We start from the raw sequence: 13810 nt of genomic DNA, 5'->3' as shown, positions 1-13810 counted from the left end.
AAGAATTCAGAAGCGAGCAAATCAGCTTGCAATGACTGCAGAATAGCTGAGTGCTCAGGCAGCCAGCATGATTTGGAAAAAGATGGTTGTATCAAAGCATACAAAGGCTTGATACGCTGGGCATATTCCGGAATGTATGTCCTCCCGAAATTCAAAAAGCCCAGTAAAGATTGTAATTTTTTCAGTGTTGTCGGAGAGCGCAACTGTGCGCACTTCTCCAGGAAGTGAGGAGCCAAGCCTTTTCCTTCATTAGTTAGTTCATAGCCTAGAAACAACACTGTGTATTCTGCAATGTGCGACTTTGCAAAATTAAACTTGTAACCCATGTCTGCAAAGTTACAAATAATACTGTTCACTCGACACAGATGCTCCCAAAGTTCGTCGTCTGTGAGATAGATATCATCCACATAGGAACAAGCATCAGGGTCGATCCTCTCCAACAGAGAGACAATGCGTGCGGAAAATACGCCAGGACTATTCTTATAGCCCATTGGGAGACGCCGAAACATTTGTGAAAGAAGTCCATTGGGAACTTAGATTGTCCAATGAATGGGCATAAAAACCATTGGAAATGTCAAGCGTGGTTTTGAACTGCTTACGCACAAGACTATTTACAAGGGCAGAGCCGTGAGTATTCTGTACTGCACAGTTACGGCAATGCGAGTTTAAATGCCGGTAATCCAAAACCAAACGGTAAGAGCCGTCCGGTTTGTTTACAGTAAAAAGGGGGTTATTCATCGGTGACACACACGTTTCAATTACACCTTGATATTCCAATTGTTCAAGGATCGCTGCGACTGAAGCTTTGGCTTCACGTCGTATGGGATATTGAGGTTGAGGCTGCGGCTGAGACCGTAAAGGAATCTCGTCGTTCGGGGACAATTTATCCCAGCCACACTGATTACGGTACACAGCCGGTGCAAGCGCCAGAGCCCACTCTTCTGCAAAGTGCAGCGCTTCCACTCTCGAAACTGTGTTCGCGAAACTGGGGAGGATTACCTCCTCCCCTCGTGGAGCTGCGAGCACAAAAGGTGGGGGCCAGTCAGCCTCCGAAAGCAAAATGTCATACGTAGACGAAAGATTTTCCCAAAATACCCCTTTAATGGTACGCTGTATGTCACCTTCAATGAACAGGACAATTTCAAAAAGTCTATCAGGGGGAGCAACTCTTGTATCTACTGTTTCAATCACAACATAAGTGTCAGTAGCTGTCACCTTCAGTAGTGGACGGAGGGCCTCTCTCACTATGGTAATCTCCGCCGCGCTGTCCAGCAAGGTCAGAGCCCAAGTCAGATTCCGAAGCCTCGTTCTCACAATCTGGGGCATATCGATGCGCTGTCAAGGCTGCGACTTTCTCCTTGGCAAACTGCGGTCTCTGAGGCGTAGAGCCCTCCTGTTTGTCTGCACCGTTGCGCGGGCGGGGCTGACCACGTCCTTGCTGGCCACCCCGGCCCCTGCCGCCCCCTCCACCACCGGTTGACGGAGCCGATGAGTCCTGAAAGGAACGAGGAGAGCGTTGGTCAGAAGCCTGAAAGCGTTCAGGCGATTTAATCATCGCGCGGTCGCGCAAATCATAAACTATTTCCGACTGCGCAGGCAACAGAGACGCAGGGCGCGAAACCTGTGTTTGTTGTTGTTGTTGTTGCTTACCCTGATTCTGTTTTTTAGGCCAATTTTGGTTTTTGGACTTGGGCTGAGCGTTCGCCTCCGAAGACTGTCCCTGGGGCTGCTTTTTCTCTTTATCAGAAAAAGTCTTAAGACCCTTGGCATTGCGGCCAACCATTTTATAAGCCGCCACAATTATCCTTGCTAACTGACGGGGTTTGTCCGCGTCGGGAATCAACGCCAAGGCGTTAGCCACCTGGAAGTTCACTGCAGCCCCCTTGACATTCGCAAGGATCAGATCGCAAACCACCTCAAAGGAGCCACAAAGGCGCATACCCAACTCAACCGCTGACTCCGGTCCGTGATCATCTTGAACACGTTCAAGGACCGCAGACAGGTTGGACATAGACGGGGAGCCAAAGCACCTCGAATAGACCGCTGCAAAAGTCTTACCCCATGTTTCACAGTCAACAAGCTCAGGGGCCAAATCTTTCGGCAAACTAAGCGTAAGAATCCGGTGTTTCTCACCAGGATTCGTATTAGGAAACACAGCCTCCAGCTGGTCGAATTTCTCGGCAAGCCAGAAAGGAAAGTCATCCTTATCCTGGGGCTTCTTGGCCATTACGGAATTCACCATGACAGGACTAATTTTCAAACCAGCCTGACCTGCTTGAAGCTGCGCACCCCTAGGGGCTGCTCCTTGAACATTACAACTCGTGTAATGAACAAGTGTCCTAATCACTTCAACCGCGACCTCGTGAAGACGTCGCAGGTCACCCACGTTACAAGTGGCGCGATTAGGGTGAGGAGTAAATCCAGCTAAAGCGGGCCAAGGTGTGCCCAGAATGAACAAAGGACCTAACCTCGGAGCGGTTAAAGCGAGTGGTAGGGCGCCACCAAACCAAACTCCATGCTGCCAAATATCAATAGGTACTTCCTGTGCTCTGTACGGAGCATATGCAGCAGGTACAGCCGACGGAGTGTATGAGTGGAACACACCAGAATTCGTGTCCACTGGCGGAAATGTCACCCACGAATAAAACAGTTCGTAAGGGTAAGCATGTTCCGCACTCACCACCAGAACCACAGCCAAGCCTTCCAAAGGGACATCATAAGCCCGTAAATGGTCCCGCACCGCAATGCGACTATGCAGCGGGATGTCCACGGCTTGTGCCATGACTGCACAGGAACGTGAAAAAACAAAGATTACTTTGTAGCACAACTGGGTAGTAATTCAAGGAAACCGTTTTTAGATAGATTCAAGCTTGAAAAGACCTATTTCAAAAATAGGTAGGTTTTTCCGACACCGCCGTTTTCCGGAAACGGGAATGAAGGGGTTAAGGTTTGAATGATATACTACTCGAGTGTCATGATATAAGGCCAACAACCGTTGCGCGCCATGTAGCAGGGTTTCCGTTCTCCCACAGAAATGTGCACAGAGATCTAGAACCTGGGTGAATTAGGGTGACCCAAAACTCACCTTAGTACCAGAAATTCCCTTACTGAGCTAGCTACAGTGTCTCATTGGTCATAACAAACTCCCAATGACTTAGACAAACCAGAACATGAACTTAGGGTACCTTAGGTATCGTGGAACACATGAACACTCTTTCGCTCTGTAATCATTTCAAACCACAACAGGGAGTAAAAGAACACACGTGCAAGTTTGAATTTTTTAATGCAAGGTTCTCAAACGCAGTATCTTATATAATACCAACATACATATTATAAAAATCAGAGTTATCAGCATAGTCACTAGTCCATAGTAAGCTAACGGTGATAGCATATTATAATGCAAAAATCTATAGAAATCTGTATCACTTATATTTCGCGCACCCTATTTAGCATACTATATTATATCTAAGAAGGTCTCATTTGGGTTTTAGCAGGGCGGGCCCTTACCTCTAAATGTCAGCAGAAGAAGATCACATCACCAGCTACCAACTCTCTGCATGCAAAGCACCATCAAGTGTGTTTTTGCATTCTCAGTAACTCTATCTTAAACCCACGTAGAGCCCAATGTTGGCAGCAACATTATTTGTGTTATGTCTAATGTGGTGCGAGGATCAGGCCTCCCAGCAACCTTGTGTTAGGTTATTCTTAGAGGCTATAGTTCTCAGTGTGCAGACAGTGTACCAAGCACAACTGATATCAGAGCAATAACATATTATTCTCAAATAAATCACATCTTTCGTCTAGGTTGAAAGCTACAATAACAATTATGTGTCGTGTGCAAACTGAAGCCGAAGGAAAATATGTTGTTTAAACCGTTACTAAACTCATGCTAACTTAACACAATATATAGAAAAGCAGTAACTATATGACAATAGTGACAACAAAAATGTATTTCTTAGTGGTGAAAATTGCAAACATTCACTAAGCGGTATACTTTTGTGCCAGGGTATTAATTTACACGGGGCCTGTGAAGGAACTTCAAACAACCTTTCATGCCACCAACATGTCACACCTGCAACGCAGATAGAGCCTTTCTTTAAGCAACTCTCTAACGGGAGTTACATTCTAATAACGGATCACAGCTGTTGTGGCCTGCTGCCAGGGAAAGCATATCTCGTAAGCGTAACTTCCATGGTCACTTGCTGTATGCAAGCATTGTTTCCAAACGGCCCTGGAGACTCCGAGACTCCCATTTGGCCTCGTTTGAATGTCTCTTCTATACGAATTGATACTTTAAGCAGAATGAAGTCTGTGCTTTTGCAGACAACAGTGCCCATAACATCATCAAAAGAGACGTATGATCTCCAAGTTGCAAGGACAGCTTCGGAGATACATGACCTTTTATCAACAAGTTGCCCCGTGCATTTCACAGAAATGCTTAGTCAAATTCTAAATATGTCAGATGCCATAGGTATCTCAGGCGTATTTAAGACGATTTTTTCGGGACTGTTACCACCATTCAAAGCAATCCTAGGAATTATTCTTAATTTTGTCCATTCAGTCTTTGGCGGCATACCCCTGATTTTGGGACTTGTAGCAGGCATTTTATTTTTGACCCTCCTGCTCCGATATGGCAAGCCAAAACACAGACATGACTCCGGCAAGGATGGAAGAAACGATCCTAGCAGTACGCTACCGGGACCGCTTAACTAGAGTCCTTGGATTGGCCAGGCTGAGAGATCTGAACATGACCTGGTTTCTTTCATTCAAACCTATATGGCAGACCTGCATCTTACCTGTGCTTCGATGTATGCTATGCGGAGAAGAATGTGTGTTGGACACCTGCCTTGCACTTCCATCAGCAGTACCAATGGATATCGATACTTTACTAAGTCCTGTAACGGCTCATGCATTGTGTTGTCCCCAGCGGCTACCAATCCTGATGACGGCATTCGTTGAGACTCCTGTGCTACGACTAGGTGGCGACAGTGGAGCGAGAAATAAAAGCAACATCACCCAGGTACGACCTTCTGTGAGCATTGCTGATCCAGACATTGATGATAGCAATCATTCTCACACCTGCCAAGTTACAACATTATCGAACTTGGTCGAACTGTCACCTGATTTTGTAGACCAATTCTTTGAGAGCCTGTCTGATATGATTTTCTCCCCGGAACAGAAACAATGATTTTTGAAAAACATTCCGACACACAGCGTTCGCATGAACTATGAATTTGGCCTTCAGTTTTGATCAACAAAACTACTGAAAAGCGTTGGAACTCTATTCCCCCGTTCACCATGAGAACATTTTTTTTTTTATTTGAACACTTTTTCAAAATATTTACTTTTTTTCTGGCACGAAATACCTTTGCTTAAAGTAGAACTGTTCATAAAGAACAGAACTTCTATTGTTAGTACATCTAGAGACATAATAACTTCACCTCAGCCTCTAGCGCATGTTACAGCATTTGCATTTATATGTGATGAAATAATCTTGCCCTTCTTTTCTGTATAAAGAAATATTTCAAGTGTAATTCTTTGTTTTCGCAAAATCGTTCAACTGTTTACATATGCTATAATTTTTGAATGATTTCTATGCTTAAAGACGTACAGTACCTATAGTTTCATGTATTTCAAATACACCGTTTCAAATGCAATGTGTACTTTGGGGTTGGTAATGTTACAAGCGCATCTTATTGCTTTCGTTTTTAGTAATTTGATGGACATAAATTCGTGGAGTGGGTGTCGTGTTCTAATCTAGGACCCCGATCAATATTGTGACCTTATGCCCCTATACGGCTATAATCCATCCATGCCCCTATAATGGCATAAACGATCAGAGCCATATTTCAGAAACTCGTCTCTGGCATAAACGATCAGAGCCATATTTCAGAACCTCGCCTCTGCAGCTCATTACAGTAGATGGCACAGCAGAAGCCACTATCTTAGAATCCTAGATTACACTCCGAGTTCTTCAACAGGATAAAACCCCCAGCAACCTGGGAAAGCCCCGCTTGCTTTGTTTTTATTAGTAATAGAACTCTAATGAGCACTGTAAGAACAACCAGTTCCGAGTGACATCTTTATTGACGTCTTATGTCCAAAAACGTACGTCAAACAAGGCACCTTTCAGGTATAAATATTACCAACGTTGCCTTAGGCAAATGCGATGGTGTGGTGAATACAGGAGCAGAACAGCTGTCCCTTGCAGAGCCCAGCAGATGCGAGAAGCCCACGGACGCTGCCCCTCCTCCTCCTTGATGCGCTGAGAAAGACGCTGTCTTTTCTCCTGCCGAGAAAATCCAGCTCCGGCGTTTCCAGCCTACCCTTGCGGGTGACTGGAATATCGAGTCCTGAAAGGAGATACCAGCCCTCCAACATTCTATTCCAGAGGTATGGTATTGACTAAACCCTTAGAGAGAATTCTTGAAGCAACCCCTTGGCAAAACCAACTTAACTAAACTGCTACTTACTTACTCCCTTCCAAGTATTAGGCTTAGGTCAGGTACACTGGGGTAGGCGTAGTTAGAAGCACCAGTTGAGTAGGTTAGTCAAATGTATATATGAATGTATATATTTTTATTCATTTTAACCATTGTATGGCTAAGAAACCATATCAATACTTTTACAGTATTATTTTGCAATCCTCCTTTTACTGTACGCACTTTTTATAATAACAAGTCTTGCAATTGTGACAATTCATTTCTCTTGCATGAGAAGAAAGACTGTTTAATAAATAATACCTTTTATTGAAAACGCCCGTCTCTCTATTGTCTGCAACCTGGTGAAAGTAATTCTTGCACAACTGACTGAGTGAAATAGCTGTCTATTGTTTCACACGGCTCTAGAGATTGACTCTTATTCTAAGGAGCAAAGTTGTCATGTTTATGCGGTTGTTGGAAAACTGAATCCCTTCTTGTCTGTGCCATGGAAGCTGATCACTTCCTATTCAGTCAAGAAAGTTTTCAGTGACCTCTGAGCTAGTTGGTACAAACCCAATTAAGTTTAGCATAGTCAGTAGAGACCTGGAAGACCGTACTTCTACGTCTACACTGCTGTTTATGTTATTCCAATGTGCAGGGCCTATAGGGAAAAAAGGAACTACACTACATCTCTATTAAATACCATATAGGTGCGTTGCAGAGAGCTTCTCTAAAGCCGTGTCCTATTTTATACCTCTCTGCATTGTAACTCTCTGGCACTTTCTGCACATATCTGGTGGGTTAATTGGCCCCCAGTGACATTCAGTATTAATGTTAACTTCATCCTGTAACTTAAAATGCCCACAGAGCATCTTTCCACACATATCTACTCCGTCCATCTCTCGTTTCATCACCCATGTGCAAACACAGGCCATTGTGTATTTCAATATTTACTATATGTAGCTGAAAGGGTCACTATGGCATTGTAAGAGCAGTATCAGGGTGTTTGCTGGAATGTATGGATACTGACTGGGGAATTGCAGGCCTGAAACACAAGTGAAAAGGTGGTTAGACCACGACATGCATAGTGCATAGGAGTTTAAAGCAGTCCATGTGCTAAGGCCTAGCTCACTGCATGAGTACATAGATACTGACTGAATGATTAGAGTACTACAAGGAGATACACTTGGTGAATTTATAATTGGTTGAGTTTTACTTTAGTGAATGGATTAGTACATGGTACTGAAAGAGTGACTATGGGGTTGCACGAGCAGTCACAGAATGTTTGCTGAACTGCATGGATACTGACTGGGGTATTGTAGGCCTGAAACACAAGTGAAAAGGTGGTTAGACCACTATGTTCATAGGAGTTTAAAGAAGTCCATGTCCTAAGGCTTGGCGTGCTGCATGAGTACATGCAGACTGACTGAATGATCAGACTACTACAAGGAGAGACACTGGGTGAACTTATAATTGGTTGAGTTTTTCTTCAGTGAATGGATTACTATATGTAGCTGAAAGGGTCACTATGGGATTGCAAGAGCAGTAACAGGGTGTTTGATGGAATGTATGGATACTGACTGGGGAATTGCAGGCCTGAAACACAAGTGAAAAGGTGGTTAGACCACGACATGCATAGTGCATAGGAGTTTAAAGCAGTCCATGTCCTAAGGCCTATTTCACTGCATGAGTACATAGATACTGACTGTATGATTTGAGTACTACAAAGAGATACACTGGGTGAATTTATAGTTGGTTAAGTTTTACTTTAATGAATGGATTAGTACATGGTATTGAAAGAGTCACTATGGGATTGCAAGAGCAGTCACAAGGTGTTTGCTGGAGTGTATGGACACTGACTGGGGAATTGTTGGCCTGAAACACAAGTGAAAAGGTGGGTAGACAATTACATGCATAGTGCATAGGAGTTTAAAACAGTCCATGTCCAAAGCCCTAGCTCGCTGCATGAGTACATGGATACTGATTGAATGATTACAGTAGTATAAGGAGAGAAACTGAGTGAATTTATAATTGGTTAAGTTTTCCTTTAATGTTTTCCTTTAAGTTTTCCTTTCAGCACTGGATTTTCTTGTATAGAATCTCTCTACTGTACTGCTCCTAGGAAAACCAAAAGATTAGCAGACTTTCCCTCTCATTCTGCACACATACACATGTAAATATCACATTGATTCCCACATTAATTCAAAAGCTAACACACATTTCTATTGGTTACACATTTCAAACCTTTCCAATTGACATAAGTTTGAACGCTACTCCCAATCTGCTTACTGCCTGTTACCATGGTAACAGTTCATGGAACAACAAACTGAGCCCACAAGTCACAAGTTCAGCACACAATGTTGCTAATCCAAGCAGCAAGTGTGCGTGACTTTTCAAAATATTACCTAATCCTATATAATGTTCCTTTCAAACTGTTTTTCTTAACCAATAAGAAACATGCTTTAAAAAAATAGAAACATGCAGCCTACTTTTCAGACTAGAATGTTGTCAAACAGCCAATCATTTCTTTTCTTTTTCAAAACTGCATCTTATCCACCATTTTAGAAAAATCTCACTTCTCAAACTGCCATTTCACATACAGACACCTTCTGAGTGCACCCAGACCTCCCTTCAAGATGCTTGGAGTGTGGATTGTGGGACACAGCTATTTTTTCTGGAGCCAAAGGTATGCAGAAAACAAAGGCATTGACCAAGACCTAGCTTTACCGAATGTAGACATTACATGGATTGGGCAGAGAGGGTTAAAGTGACATCAATTGATGCCATTGGTTAAATCCTTTTTTCTTCTTCAACACCCTGACCTCATATTTATGCACTGTGATGGCAATGACCTAGGCATTTTTGGGGTAGGTCTGGAAATGCTTTTGAAGGAAACCTTTAGAGAATTGATGTCACTTTTCCCCCAAACTGCCTTTCTTTATTCTAACATATGCCAAAGGCAAAAATGGAACCTGTCCAATCAATTTTGTCCACTGAATGAGAAAGCTAGGAAACATGTCAATAAATCTCTTTCTGGGAGGGAGGAGCCTAGCCTGCATCCGTGATGGCCGCTTGATCCCTCGGCTCCGCCGAGCCTTCCGTCTTCCTCCCGGCCCGCACCTTCTCCTGCTATCGATCCTGTTTCTTACCAACATCATCGGGACCGGGAGGCGATTCTGCTTCCAGCGGTGTGTTTCTTCGCGCAGCCCCAGCGGTAGAAGTGCCGGAGCGCCCTCTTCCCCATTCCGGCGCTGGCTAAAGCAGATCGGGTCTTTGTCCTGAAGATGGCCGGCCATGTTTGCACTCCCGTCGGACACTGAAGCGGGGCAGAGGAGACCGGCGGGACCAGCTGCTCCGCTGTGTTCACCGCCGCGTGGAATTGCTTCGCTCTGCTCATTTCCGCGCTTGGGGAATTTCGAGTTTGGAGTGCAACATTGTGTCGACGCTCCGACGTACTGAAGGCACTGATTGATCGCCTTTCCTTTCCAGCGTCCCAGGCGATGCCATCTTGACGATTGTTCCCCCGGCTGCTGCGCTTGCTCCGGGCTGCTGCCGGTGAAGATGCTCAATTGCCCACATTGCTCTGGCGCTGTGCATGGGGTCGGCATGGGTTGTGCTGCCCCAGTGCCCCCAGTCATGTCGTCTTACGCGGAACCCGGATTGGGAGACCAGCTTTGTGGCGGTGATGGTGGAGACCAGCCTCAAGAACTACAACACCTCCGCGAGCCCCGCATGCAGGGACCCGCTGCCCCTCTTCCCTCTACTGCACCACTGAAGGTGGTAGACGTCCTGTGTGCCTTGGGTACTTTGAGGTCTGCTCTACAAGATACTGTCCGGGACTTTGGGGACCGGCTGGCCGCTTTTTCCTCCTACATGCTCCCGGTTGGGCGGGTTGTCTCTCGATTGCAGGGCACTGTGCCACATTCAGTCCTTGATTGCGGTGGAGTATCTACCCGGGCGGGTTCGGGGACATCGAAGGTGCGTGAGCCTGATGACACTTCAGTGTTGATTGGAAAAGTGGCGAAGTGGTCTGAGGATGGCGGGACTGGGAAATGGCCGGATGATCGTCCATGGACGCCATGTTTGGCTGCTCCCTTGTCTTCCATTGGTGACACATATGGCTTTCTCCTGCAGTGGATGCTACTTCGGCCGACTGATTTTGTTAAACTGTCGCAGTGCGTTGTCTCCCTCTCCATCGTTGTTGCACGCATGGCTTTGGGATGGACAGAACTTGTTGGAAGGCGTCCTACTTTGCTGGGGTCACTCCACTTGCCTGTTCCCTTCAAGATGGCTACTGTGCAGCTGGACCACGTCGACACCCCCGATCGCAGGGGCCAGGGTTGAGGACGTTACCCTTTATCATTGACTGCGGTAGCGTATACTGCTGGGGATGCAGGGGATAGATGGTGGAGTTGAATATTGTTTCCTTGGGTTCGGGGAGCCAGGGATGGGCGGCCGAGGATTTACATGCTGACTGTTTTGAGTTTACGTAAATGGCCCTCCTCCGATCTTATGTGATACAATTTCTTTTCTTTCTCTTTTTCCTTTATCTGTATTTCGGGTACTCTTTTGGGGCGACAGACACACTGCTAAGGGGGGGGGGGGTAGGCCGTAGCCTCTGCATGCGTGTAGGGTGGGGGTAGGGGGGTGGGGTTTTTATTTTGACAGTTTAAGTTTCTATGGGCCTTCTTTTTCTCTTATTTTTGGTTTCTTTTTCTCTTCTGTTTCTTTTTTGGGTCAGTGGGGTGGTCCGGAGCGAGGGGGGCGGCGACTGGCATGCAACGTGTTTAGTACTTACTATCCTGTCGTATTCTTCTCATGCCGCTAGTCTGATTAGGTTCTTTGTTGCTCGGATTTCTTCTGGTTGACGTTGCCCTCTTATGTTAGTGGTGGACTGTTGGAACTCTGATCCTTTCTTTGTCTATATTTTGGAATATACTAAAACTTTAAAATTTAACCTTCATTCTCCTGTATCTCGGTAGTGCGAAGATGCCCAGTGTTAATTAGTGTGATTGCTATTCTATGTTCAGATACTATCGAGATGTCACTTTGCTTGCTGACTTGCTTCAACATGTTGTTGTGGCCGGCCGGATGGTTGTAGGCCCGTATTTGTCTTGCTGCTAATGTGCAATAAAGGTTTCAAAAATTAAAAAAAAAAAAAAAAAAAATCTCTTTCTGCTTTTCTCCGAGATTATAGGATGGGGTCCATTTACCACAACAATCTGCATTTCAATATAGATGGCATCTACAGGAGAGATGGTGTACATTTTACAGATGAGGGTAACAGAGTCTTCCTCATCAACTTTAGACTCTGCATAGGTACTTACTTGTAGGTACCAAAATCTCTCAATAAACACAAGGGCTCTTTTTTAGAGCCACCCAAGATCTATACACATAAGCTTGATATATATCTTAAAAATATTACTTTTTTTTTGCTTGAAGTCGCGCACCCAATGCTGCAGAATTGAGCACCCAATGCATAGAAATTGTGCACCAAACGCATGGGAATCGCACACCCTACATGTTAGGAGGGGGCTGGGCTAAGCGCTGCGCTGGGTGTGCAACTCCTAATTTTACCCTAAAAAAAATAGCACCTATCACTAATTTCATTATCCCCGGGGATCCCATCCCCCTGGGCTTTATGTAACGTTGGAGACCTTGGGGGGAGCCCCCCATGGTCCCAGCTCACTTCCCGCATCCTCCAGGAGCTGGCATTGCTTTTCCACATGGGGAGCTGCTAACATGGGGGTGGTCCCAGGGGCTGGGGGGCCATTGAGCTCCCCCACCCATGTATATTGCTGGGGGGCCTTTATGCCCCCCAACCAATTATTTTGTAGCCCCGGGGGTGGCGGTCTCCGGGTCTGAAGGGCCCCTCTGGGCCCCCATTATTGTTATATTGTTACCCCGGGATTTGCCCCCCCGGGTGCTAATTACTAAGCCTGCGCTTCCTTTTATTATTATTTTTTTTTGGCAAGATCCGAGCACCCTGCGCGCATTTTGCTGTTTTTTTTAGAAAAGAAAATAAAAAAAATGTGGGCCCTAGGGTTCCTTGTGGGACCCCCTAAACAGGTCTAGAGGGTTAGGGTATTTCTACCCTGCCCCCTTTATACATTTTGCACACTTGTTCCACTGACTTCTGTAGCCTCACTTCTACCGAGGCACAAAATGGCTGCCAACACTTCCTGGTTTCAAATGTTGACAACCACTTGACAGCCAATTAGCATGCAGCGCTTGACCGGCATGGTGCGCTTAGGGTGCGCTCAGGATGTGCAGATATGTGATTTTATTTTCTATTTTTTCAGCAACTACTGAACGGATTTACACCGTTTAAGCAAAAGGCACGAGTCTGAACCAAGGACTACCTCTTTGACAAATTTGGTGTAATTCCGTTCAGCAGTTCGAGCTGTAGCTGCAATGGACGGTTCCCATAGAAAATTGCATGGGAAAAACAGGTTTTGGGACCCCCTTTTTTTCGGTTCCCGCTTAACGAATCACCCGAGACTTTCAGGATAGGAGCGGACCCGAGCTCCCCACCAGTTTTGTAAATTTCGCGAAGATTCATCAACCAGCGCCAAAGTTATTCCAAAATAGATTGTTGCAGATTTCCTATTGATAATAGGTCCTAACTATAACTACCTACTGGCGACCACCAGTAGGTAATAATATGCTCCTGTATTTAAATTCACCGCATTTATACAAATGTATCACCTTACTCATTGTATTAGAGTGATTATTCAAATCCACTTTTACACTATGTATATATGTACAAAATGCTCCTGCAATTCATTTCATCGCAATTATACTAATTGATCACCGTATTCCTTGTAATGAATTGTAAAACGCTCCTGTAAATACTCACCTTATCGTGTCAAGAGCCTCATCCCTAATGTACTAGTGCCTATCTCTCCTTAACAATGGCTGCCGCATTTCTAATTGTACTAAGCTTCAGTGAAATAAATTACCGTATTTATCACCTCACTCCATGGAACTATTAATTCAATGCTCCTGTTACTTGATTCATCTCAGCGTAGGATTAGCTTCACCCGATTTGGTATTGGCAATAGCATGTACATCCCCCTTTACACTCCCTTTACCCCTTCAATGATGGCCGCCACATTGGGAAGTGTATCATAGAGTAGTACTGCACTGCTCATGTGCCACCAGATTGCAGGTCCCTGCACAAACGCTTTGATTCTCATTCTTCGGTCCGCGTCCACGTGACAGGATAGATTCCAATGCACACCACCGCATGACTAACAGTAAGTACAGGCGAATTAACTATCCGTGCTTTTAGTTGGGCACCTGTATTACAGGTTGAGCATTGCATAACTCAGATTCATTTTAACCCCACAGTTTGTGACGGGTGAGATTCAAGTAATTAAATTACT

This window comes from Lissotriton vulgaris, chromosome 5, assembly GCF_964263255.1.
Source record: "Lissotriton vulgaris chromosome 5, aLisVul1.2, whole genome shotgun sequence".
In the NCBI taxonomy this organism is placed as follows: domain Eukaryota; kingdom Metazoa; phylum Chordata; class Amphibia; order Caudata; family Salamandridae; genus Lissotriton; species Lissotriton vulgaris.
The sequence above is the reverse complement of the archived record's forward strand: the minus strand, read 5'-3'. Positions refer to the sequence as shown.